The sequence below is a fragment of the Syzygium oleosum genome, unplaced genomic scaffold (genome assembly GCF_021117445.2).
Source record: "Syzygium oleosum isolate NSW1041296 unplaced genomic scaffold, Sole_v2.1 Sole_v2.42, whole genome shotgun sequence".
NCBI classification, from domain to species: domain Eukaryota; kingdom Viridiplantae; phylum Streptophyta; class Magnoliopsida; order Myrtales; family Myrtaceae; genus Syzygium; species Syzygium oleosum.
The window spans coordinates 1,732,574-1,744,037 of record NW_026607526.1 but is presented as its reverse complement, the minus strand read 5'-3'; the positions used below and the strand labels follow the sequence as shown (position 1 = coordinate 1,744,037).

Sequence of the window (11,464 nt, the reverse complement as noted above, 5' to 3'; positions counted from 1 at the left end):
TCTTCCTGCGCCCTGTTTTCGTCTGTTGATCATCGCCCGCCGTAGAAAGGCGAAAAACATTCGGCGGTGAAAAGACGATTCCGCCATCCTCGAGCTGCTTGAGCACAGGGATGAGGTGGAATTTCCCCCGTTTATTTTATGTTTTTCTTTTTCCCCATTGGTTCTTGAGTCGTCGTCGATGAGGGGTAAAAGAAAGCGGCGAAAAGACAATTATGCCATTCTAGAGCTGCTTGAGTCATCGATGAGGTGAAATTTCCCATTTACATTATTCGTTTCTTTCCATGGTTACGCTACCGCGGGTTTTAATTTTCTCTTCGATTAATTTCGTAGAGAATATTTCCTCCGTCCATCCATGTGACATCCATGTGACATCCGACGTGGAGATAAGCTCACAAAATATATTATAGAACAAAACTATTGCTTCTTCAAAGTAGAAAGAGGGTGTCTGGAAAAATAGAAAGGAATAGGCCAAGTGAAACAGAGAGAGAGGAGCACGTTGGTGGAACGCTGGAAGCTGTAGACGCGGCCTCAGCAGTGCCACCGCCGGCGCCCATGATCTCGGCGTCATCGCAAACACGCTCTCCCTATCCCTTTTGTGCTTGGATCTAGCACCGCATGGATCATGTCGAAACTCTCTCTTTCCGAGATGAGATAAATCGTCCTTCCTCGCTCCGAACACTCGTGCCGATATTCAGACATACATCTAAACCCTCTTTATCTCGTAGAATATGTGAATGTATAATAAACAGGAAACGAGAGACAGTGGCATTAACACAAGATTTTACGAGTTTGGAAGAGCTTCTTTTTTTTTTTTAATGGTAATCTTAGCTTTCATTGACAAAATGGAAGAGTACATATTGGCAACATCTTTCAACAGTAAATCTCTTCTGCTGGCTATGCGTTCTAAAGTAGAGTTTGTAGGAAAAACTTAATCTTTGGTTGTGTCTTGAGTTGCCCCATAAAACACTCCATAAGGTCTTGATCCATAGCCTTCTTTTAGGAAAAATGACACAAATGGTTCATGAATTTTAACCCAATGTATAATGTCATCCCTGAATTTTTAACTTGTTCAATGCGAACCCTAACTTTTGGTAAATGTTCAATCTAATCCATAAATTATACAAAAATATCCAATTTTATCCTTCTATTAATTCAAGTTAACGGAATTTGTTCATTTGATTTCCAATCCGACAAGTTGAAATGGTGAAAAAAAAAATAAAGTTACACATGAATTATCAACATAAGATATTCAACTCAAATCAAGATTTAATAATCCACGTCATCAAATTGAACAAATTAAAAAGATTATTATATTATAATTTAAGTTGATTATCTTACGTGAATAATCATGTGTGATTTTTTTTTTACAGTTCAAACATATCGGATTATAAACTAAATCGGTAAATTCCGTAAATTTGAATTAATGAAAGGATAAAATTATATGTTTTCATAAAATTTAGGGATTAGATTAAACATTTATAAAAAATTAGGGATCGCATTGAACAAATTAAAAGTTAAAGAATGATATTGCACATTAGACCAAAGTTAAAGGGTCACATTAAACAAATTAAAAGTTTAGGAATGACTTTGCACCTTGAGCCAAAGTTAATTGATCATTTGTGTCATTTTCCCCACTTTTTACACTGAATTTTCCTATTCAATTCAAGGGCCAAATTTGGCCATCTTCAATTGCATTCGAACATAAAGAAATTGCCAAAATCTTGTGGGCAACGTGTTCAGGAAAATGCTCGGAGATATCATCGTAACTTTCCGGCTTCTCGAATGGACTCCATTTATGCCTTCTGCAGAGGACCACCAGTAATTCGTAATCTTCTTTTCAATAATTCCACAGACAGATATTGGTAGTTTGAAACAAAACACTGCTTAACTTGCTATGGCACACCTAAATATCCTCCTGCACCTCGTAAAAGCGGTACTCCGAGAGTTTCTACAATATTTATCTGATGACTCTCTGGACAAGCCTTAATTAAGAGAACCCCAGATTTGTTTAGGTTTATTGCTTGTGCAGATGCATAACAATATCGATTCAAAAAGTGCAATAGCTCCTAACATTTTCCGATAGATCTCTCAAGGAAGAAGATCAAGCCATTGGCAAACAATAAATGGGACAAAACAGGGCAATCCGAGGTCAATTTTATTACTCTGAGCCAACCTATGATTAAGATCGATAGGGATTCTGCAACTAGAATAAACGGATGAGTAGACAATGGATCATCTTGTCGTAAACCTCGCAATGTATGAAATACGGGAGTAGTTCTCCATTTAACTCAACACCGAAAGAAACACCAGTCACGGAATGCGTGATCCAGTAGAACCGTATAGAGCAGAATCCTAGCTTTCATCAAATAAGCCCTTGCAAAGTCCCACTCCACATGACCATAGGCCTCGTGTCTAATTTCGAGCACAGCAACAAATTTCATCTTCCTTCACCTTCTTCGTAAACGATGCAACGCGTCATGCACAACAAAAAATTATTTTGAATTTCACGCCCCGGAACAAAGGCGCCTTACACCGGATAAATCAATTGAGGCATTAATGGTTTTTTATCGGTCAGTAATACTTTTGCTATCACTTTATAAGCAAAGTTGCATAGGCTAATTTGGCGATATTGAGTTATGCATTCCACGGTGGCACTATGAGAACTAATGTGATCTGGGTTTGGTTCAATCTAAGATATCAAACTGCCCATGTGAAAATAACTTTTAGTCTCCCTATTTCTTCGGTAGAACAATCCATTCATTCCGTCGGGTGCTTTTGTCGATCCAATCCCAAATATCGGATCTTTTCCATCAACAGAGGTCCGATGAGTCCCGCATTCATCTCAATTGATACCACCTGAGGGCATTGATCTATAATTGCGTCAAAATTTCTGTAACCTTATGTCGAGAACAAGTCACTGAAGAACTCGGTTATTATTTCTTTTGGTCGTTCAGGCATAACACACCAAGTCCCTTCAGTGTCTTGTGATAGAGAAATCTTCAGATAGCTCAAGCATGGAAGAATTTGCTACGGTGATCACTCAATTTCAGCTATCAAAACCTAGACCTCAAATGCCAATACTGCTCCTCTTGCCTCCGAAGCAAGTCGATTCTTGCTTGAATAGATTTCGGTCTTGCCCTATCAAGCTGGCCTGCTCTGTTGCTTACCAACTGAGTAAGCTGTTTTTGTAAGCTTTCCATCTCCTTCCTAGCATTCTTGAACTTCTTCTTACTCCAGGATGTCAGTGCCAAGGAAACTCTTGTAATTTATCACGGATGTCGTTGGAAGAATCAGTAGTATCACTCCGTTTCTTTGCTATCAAGCTTGGACAATCATCATGTTCCTGCCATAACTCTTCAAACTGAAACCGCTCTTTCCTCTTGGTTGTTTCCATAGAGCGAGTTAGTTAGAGGGCTATGATTGGAGCCCACTGTAGGAAGAGCTCGGATTTCAGCGTTTGGGAGGGAGGTTTTCCTATTCTACGTTCACCACTGCCCGATTGATTCATTCTCGAACATTTGCCAACCCATCCCTAATATTCAACCACCCGAAGCAGCATACCTCACTCTCTAAGTCCATTATTGACAATTATCTGAGAACTGTCTGACAATATCCAGACGAAAGTTTGTGCACCTCTCCTCCCTTTCTTCTCCCAATGATACAACAATTCTTTAAAATCTCCAGCCACGGCCTAGGCTGGGTTTGAAGGTGCATTTGAGTTCTCCATATGATGCCACAAATGCAGACAATTCTGGCGATCCATAGGAGCATGAGGTAACTTTAATCTGAATGCATTTCTTGTCATTTTTGTCTACCAGCACATCTATGTACTAATCATCAAAAGACCCGTTTAAGACTTATCAGGGTTTAGGACTAGGACTAGCCTTGTTACGAGCACTATCCGATGCCAGGACTTGTACCTCCACATCCACATTTCCATTCCACAACACGCGCGGTCCTCTTGGTGATCCTCTCGAGTCACAAATGAACATGTGCTTAGTTCAACCCCGACTAGTGAACATTGCACCTTGAAAACCTCCGGTCTGTGATATGTAGAGGTGCAAACCAAAGAGTGGGCAGAGAAAGACGAGATGGAGGGGTATTGTGAGATTAGAATTCAACATAGTCTCGGAGAAATGCTGCCTCGGCGAAGCAATTAACAGACAACATGCTATGAAATAACACGAAAGAAAATCAATATATAATAAGAAAAGGCCAAAAAACCAATTGTCTGATTCAACGAAGATCGGGGCAACAGCAATCAAATCGACTCTCACCGTACACAGCTTTCAATAAGAATTCAGCATTCATGACGCAAAAGCCCTCAGAGAACACTCCCCACATGGTCTCGGAGAAATGGTTCTACAACCTACTTTTAGGGTTATTCTTACTGCGCTGCACCTGAACGAAAGCATCCTACACAAGAAGTCCATTTTTTTCCTAATCGCAACACTCGCTCTTGCTCATGAGTTCAAAATAATATGAAACGAACATCGTCACGGTCCAATGCCCTCTTGCCGGAGATGTTCTCAACGAATTGTTCGCGATTAAATATTTTATTACTGCTAGCAAGGTTTACTGGCGGAGTTATTTCGACCCTGTGGAGATTCCATGCACATATTCGTCGCTCTGAGCAGAGCCAAAAGCCAAACTACAGTCACTCAGACAATTTGGAGGAGTTTGCGCGGCCAAAGGCTGTCTTGACAGACAGTGTTCTCGGCGGCCAAAGGCTGTTGCTCGCAGGGAACGCAAAAATATTTAAGGTGTCTCCGAGGCCAAAAGTCTCTTAATGATGACGGACAGATGGTAATATTCAAGATGTTCCAATATTTTCGCGACACAGTAAATATCCATAATCGAAATCCATATCAAACAACATATTCGAAAGGATACCTGAAAGCACTCTGCATTTCCTCTCTCCTACAAGAAGAGTTCCCATGTCTTTTCACTTTCTCTATATCTAGTTATCGTCTACATGTACAGTCCTCATTAGAGCAGAAGTCTAAGATGACAAGATGACCCTATGATGTATTCTAGTTCCAGTTACACCTTGGAGGCTTCCTCAGGAAAATCATCCACGAATCACCGTTTTCGGTAGCAAAGAAAAAAAAAAACAGAGAAAATGATATCATAGAACACAAGCATGTGGGTTCTTCTCCTTACCACATGGCCAAATGTAGTATAATAAGCTTTTATGGTGGACAATCCTTTTTGAGAAACACGAACGAATTATTTTGGCCTGTGGAAGTGCGAACATGGTATGACCGTCGCATAATAAGCCTTCGAATAAGAGAGCACGAGCACAGCGGATAATGAAGCAAAACAACGTTTGATGGAAAAATGCAGTGCCCGATGGAAGTTGCAGAATACAGACTTGGGATCGGTGTACTGATTAGAACAGATATGAGACAATGATTACCCATTTGATGCTCGTTGCAACACCGACACACGGGTAGGGGAAATGTGCTATTATTGCTACTTTTAAGTTACCGACATCGTCCCAGATTGAGAGTTAAAACTCTGCAACACTGCAGCTGCAACTCCCCTGTCAATCTTTCAAGCCTCAGCCCAAAAAGGAAGGAGCAGTATGCGACTCCATGCATCCGCACTCGAGTCCCATCGGCTTATCTTCTCCCCGTGCATCCCCCGGACTTCAAGGCTACAAATCTCCCATTCAAACAAAAGAGCCAGCCATCTCTCCTCCTCCACCAAGTAGTCTTTGCCCAATCATCATTCTGATATTGAGTATCCATCCCAGCCCACCCGGTAAATTGCTAGTAAATCTGTCACAAACTTCTTCTGAATGACAAAAACGAGCGAACAATAAAGAAATTAAAATGCCAAGAATGTTTCATGATTTCATGCACAAAGCACTGGCAAATTGAATTATCTAATAACAATCTTTTTTTTTGTAAGTTTTATGTTGGTTCTGTGATCCAGTTACCGTTTATGCGTTTTCACTAAAAGAATAAAAAAAATAAAAGAATTGAGAAATTAGGATCAAAAGCTAGTAGAAGATTTCAAAGCACAAACTTGCCTGTCCAAACCCACAAGGTCGGGCCTTCCAACAGAGAAGTTCCAAGCCCACACGAGGTGGAGAGGACACTGCACAGAAATTTGAATGCACGCAGCGTCTTAGCCGAAAGAGAAGAAGACCAACCGGTGCATCACGTAGTTGTACAGATGTTCAAGTCGAGGAAAGCAAAAAGTAGTAATATTTACCTTCCAGAAAAGCCTCCGACTTGTCATTGAAGATAGACAGAAGATCCGTTGTGCAGCAAGATCTTCACTCATAAGTCAGAATCATTCTTGAAGCATTCCCACAATATTCTGACCCTAGGTGCGAGCAACATAACTGCCGACTATTTGTTCTTCTGGGAAACTATACCCATCGATTTCGAATGCACGATTTGTACGATCAGGTAATCCGGTCAATGAAGGGCAGTCGTCTAAAGTGAGCCTTCTAAAACGAGGCAAATTTTCCAGCCCATCAAGTGTTCGAACATAGCAGTGGGATATTTTCAGAAGTTCCAACCGCCTCAAATTATCAAGACTGACAGTCTCTGCCAGGAGACAGTTTTCAAGTTCTAATTCAGATAGACCTCTCACCGTAGAAAATTGTGAATATTGAATCACACAGCGCTGGAGGCACAATACCGATAAGCTAGAGGGTAGCTCTCCGAGGTCACGCAATTTTGCGTGGTGCAAAACAAGTTTTCTAAGTTGAAGTTTATTAAAATGTTCAGGTAGCTTGGTGATGTTTGAGAGGCACAACTCCAAGATTTCTAGATTCGCTAGTCTTGTTAACCATCCAATTTCTGGTGGCTCAGAGGAAGACGAAGAACTCTGCATTGGATCAGTAGGATCAAAGTTATCACCCAAGTACAGCTCTTTCAAGTTTCTTAAGAAAGAAAGGTCTGGCACCGTCTGCATTTTTTTGGATCCCCAGCGAAGAATGCTTAAACCAGATGGAAGTCTTTGCAAATCCCAAAGTTGGTCACATTCACTTAAATCTAGTTGTTGGAGATCAGAGAGCAATGGAAGGGTCCAGGGTAGGCCAGAAATCTTGGTAGATGATAATCTCAAGATTTTCAAAGAGGATAATCCTCTAACATCCCAGATAATCCACCCCCTCAGATTCCAGCATTTTGAAAGATCTATCTCTTCCAGCTTTTCTAGATTTTTTATATCTTTGGGGAATTTTTCTAAGTGTGTATTCTCCATCTTCAGCAATTTCAAATTTTTCAAATGCTTGACGGACCTAGGTAAACTAGCAATCTTGGTGCTGGATAGATCCATGACTTCCAGTGACTCAAGATTCCCAATGGAACCAGGAAGGTCAAGTAAATTCTGACAATTTCCTAGAAGCAGGCTCCGAAGTTTCTTTAAGGACTTAATAGATTCTGGTAGGCGTTCAATAGCGGCACCATCCAGTCGAAGATGCTCAAGAGATTCCAAGTGACCAATAGAGGGTGACACATGAGCCAAACTTCCACATTGGCAAGCGCTCAGAATCTTAAGTTTCTTCATGGAGGCTAGTTCGAAATCAATCCTTTTAATGGCAGTTCCATCAATCAGAAGTTCTTCCAAATCTTTCATATGACACAGTTCTTGCGGCAAGTAGCTGACGAATCTGCAGAACTTAAGATTTAAGTAGACTAAGTTCTTTAGATTACTTATCAATGGACCAATTTGGGATAGTGCCGAACAACGTTCCAGGACTAATCTCTCTAAGTACATCGAAGCACGGAAGTCTGGAAAAGCATTCAGGTCACGACAGCTACTGAGGTCCAAAACTTTCAATTCCTTTGCCTTCTGCGAGAAAAGTGGACAGAATAGGCTCAGTTGGTGCTAGCTATCCTAATAATCCCAGGATACATAGACAAATATGCACTTTACCTTCAGGATTTGTTCCCATACTTGTGAACCTCCAGTGACTTTACTGCGAGATAGATCAAGAACGACCAGTTTCTCTAAATGGAAAATAAGTAGTTCAGAGATCTGACTGCACCCTTGGCAATCAAGCCACCTTAAATTTGAAAGAACATTCTGAGAACTCCCTCCAACAGTGGCCGGGTCCAATATCTGCAAACGCAAGCGCCCTAGATAGCCGAATACATCCCAAGAACTCCCTCTAATAGTAGCCCTGTCCAATCTCAAGAACCTCAAGCGCCCTAGATGGCTAAATCTTTCACGTCTAAAACATTCACTTTGTCCCTCGTCAAATGTGAGACCAAGGGCTTCCACCTTACTAGGACTCTGCAAATCGAGGGAACTGAATAAGTAGAAAGGGAAATGAAATATAGCCATTCACGCTTCATTTTAGGAAAGAAAAATTAAGGAAAGGAAGTATCTTCAAAGATTGTTGACTGTGTTTAAACTAAAAGATCTTATGCTTGAAAAGTATACCTGCTCTCCATTAAGCGTGGAAAGTGCATCAATGTGATTCCATAACCTATTTCGGTTTCGAGGCTCATGACAATCTTGCTTCCTAACAGTTTCCCTGCCAAACTCTCTTAGTAGATTATGCATCCATAATTCATTGTTTTCTCCTATTTTGACTAAACCCATGTCACAGAGAATCATGATTCCTCTTGGATCATAGTTACATGCACACCACATGTACGGGGGAATTCTGTGATCCGTTCCAATGAAAAAACATGCTATATCGAGAAATCTCTTTCGTCTCTTCATGCAAAGAGTCATAGCTGAACTGGATCACTTTTTGGACTTTATCTTCTGGCCTCCTTCTTAAGGTATCCAATGTATGTTGCCATATTTGTCTTTCCCCTTTATTCTTATGCAAGAATGAAGCCGTTACTTCAATAGCAAATGGAATACCTCCAATAATGTCAACAATGACTTTGGACAGAGAATCATGCTCATCCTCATCTTTGCGAGTATACTCACGAAAAGCATGTATGTGGAAAAGTTTAAGAGCTTGAGGAGGCCCCATTTCTCCAACCTCATACTTATAAGCCACTCCATTTCCGTAACCATCAAGAACATTACTATTTCCAACTGTCATGAGAATCCTGCTTCCTGGGTCGAACCAACTTAGATCCCCAACTAAATGCTTGATTTGGTCAAAATGATGCACGTCATCAAGGAGAATGAGAACTTTCATTCCTCTCAATGAAATTTTTATGGCTTCAGTTTTTTTGTCAAGAGTTTCTAGCCTTGTAAACTCTTGCCTTCAGAGGTCTGAGATTAACTGTTCTTGGAGGCCCATGAGTCCATTAAATGCAACATTTTCGTGAATATTTGAAAGAAAATTACAACGTTGAAAGAGACTATGGATTTTGTTGTACACAACCTTTGCAAGGGTAGTCTTGCCAATCCCTGGCATGCCGCATATCCCAAGTACACGTACATCTTTGTCATATACTCCGGTTGCCGGCCCATTGACATAGATGACACCAAGCGTTTTCATAACCTCCCGTACGCGGGGTTCCATGCCCACTAAACCGTCAGTCACATCTAAATCATTCTTCTTCAACCACTCCAGAATATCCGAAACAACTTTCTTTATGAGTGCACCATGACTGCCAAATGTGATGATGAAAATAAGGAATCATGATGAGATTACAAAATAATTAATAACAGTCCACGAAAATTACGAAGGAAATTATCCAGTTAAACCGTACTAAATTGACCAACAAGGACGATGCAGTGGGCAACAAGAAGGACACGGAAAGCACATTTACCACATTATCAAAAAAAAATCCAGTCCCATCCAATTAATGATTTCAAAAACATTGTGCTTGGCAAAATTCTCATAAAGATAAAGCTAATAAAATTAAAAGGACAGTAAAAAGATGATTACTTAATTTCTGTATTCTGCAGGTCATGACCCTTCGTCACAGTAATCTTTTCGAGAGCCTCCTTCCATTTTTTAATGACCTCGCGGTCAATTCCACGGCTCTCGTGCTTACTGAAGGACTCCCCAACACATCCACGTTGGTATTTTAAATCAGCAGGGTCAATATCATAGAAAATGGGCACGATCAGTTGAGCGTCTGCTTCGTTGCATTCCACCATTTGTGCCAATTCCATGAGACAACTCTTACTGGATGCATAATCCTTGGAGATAATGGGTATTCATATCTTGGATTGCTTTATGGATTGAACCAATGCATCAGGGATATTATCTCCAGGATGAAGTTCATTATCGTCTCTAAAGACAATGATCCTTGCATTAATCAGGCTGGTGTAGAGGCAATCTGCAAATCCCTTGCGAGTATCGGGACCTCTAAAACTCAAGAACACTTCGTAATTGTTTCTTGATGAGGTAGAGATGGCTGACGGCGGCCGCGATGATGACGGAGGCAGCGAGGGCGGAGGCAGGGATGGAGGGGGTGGCCGCGGCGACGGAGAGGACAGCGACAGCGGGGACGGAGAAGGCGGTGAAGAGACCAACCCCTGTAAAATGAAAAAGGCGAACTCTATCACAAGTTGCCACTTCGTTCTGGATAATTTCGGCAGAGTAACAAAAGCAAAAAGTGGAGGCATAAAGGCCTTGACTAGGATGTTCTGATCTGAGACAATGAAGTTGCTTTAGAAAGTACAAAAAAAAACCAAAAGAAAAGGAAAGAAAAAGAGTTGATCCCATCCGATCTAGGCTCATTGACGATGTTCTGAAAAGGATATGAGATCTAACCGATTTGAATACCAAATCAAGATCAAGAAATGTTATCCTTTATTGCAGTCCAAAGATAACGTTTGCACCGAAGATGCAGCTCTGAGCATATACCAGCTGAATCAACAGTCCTCATCCTCACACAGACATCACCCAAAAAATCAAAAGAACGAAAGAAACGCACAAACACGGGGAAGCGGAACTAACCAGCTTTCTCACAGACGAGCTGGGGGCCGTCGCCTCCCTCTCTCGCTCACTGTCGATGCTACGGCAAGATATCTCTCGCTCCATTTGAATCACCTCCCGAAGTTGGATCTTAGGATATCAGATAAAAAATTGATCAGAAGTGAAGGCCAGGGGAAGATGCAAGACTCGCCAAGTCAATGCCAGTGGAAGATGCAAGAGTTGAAAAGTCAAGCGAAAGGGGATTAAAAATGGATCAAAAAGATTAATTCCCTAAAAAAATCCTAAATTTTAGGTCTACTTTCAATTTTGTCCTGAAGTTTCTTTTTATTTAAAAGTCCTCAATTTTCACTATAATCTCATATATGTCCACACGAGACTGTTGTTGTTCTAGAGTATTAATGAAGACGCAACTCACAATAATAAATTTCTAACTGGCCTTGATATTAATAATTTTGAAGAAACTTGTTGCGATTTTTGGATCCGTGAGCAAATTCGGGATCAGAGTAAAAGCTTGAATTTTTTTTAAAAAAAATTCGAGATAAAATTAATATTTAACTTAAAGTTAGGATTTTTTTAGGAAATTAGCCTTTCGTTAAAAATTTGTATCAGGGGAGCGAGAAAGGTATGGTGGTAGAGAAA

At 40.7% G+C, this 11,464-nt stretch overlaps 1 protein-coding gene and 1 pseudogene across 1 annotated transcript in view; both read right to left on the bottom strand.

The window, feature by feature from the left end:
• The window catches only part of LOC130136164 (disease resistance protein L6-like), a 35,950-nt gene that overhangs the window by 1,289 nt on the left and 23,197 nt on the right, over positions 1 to 11,464 (bottom strand). The window lies entirely within an intron of this gene.
• Positions 4,888 to 11,055, bottom strand: LOC130136165 (disease resistance protein L6-like; annotated as a pseudogene).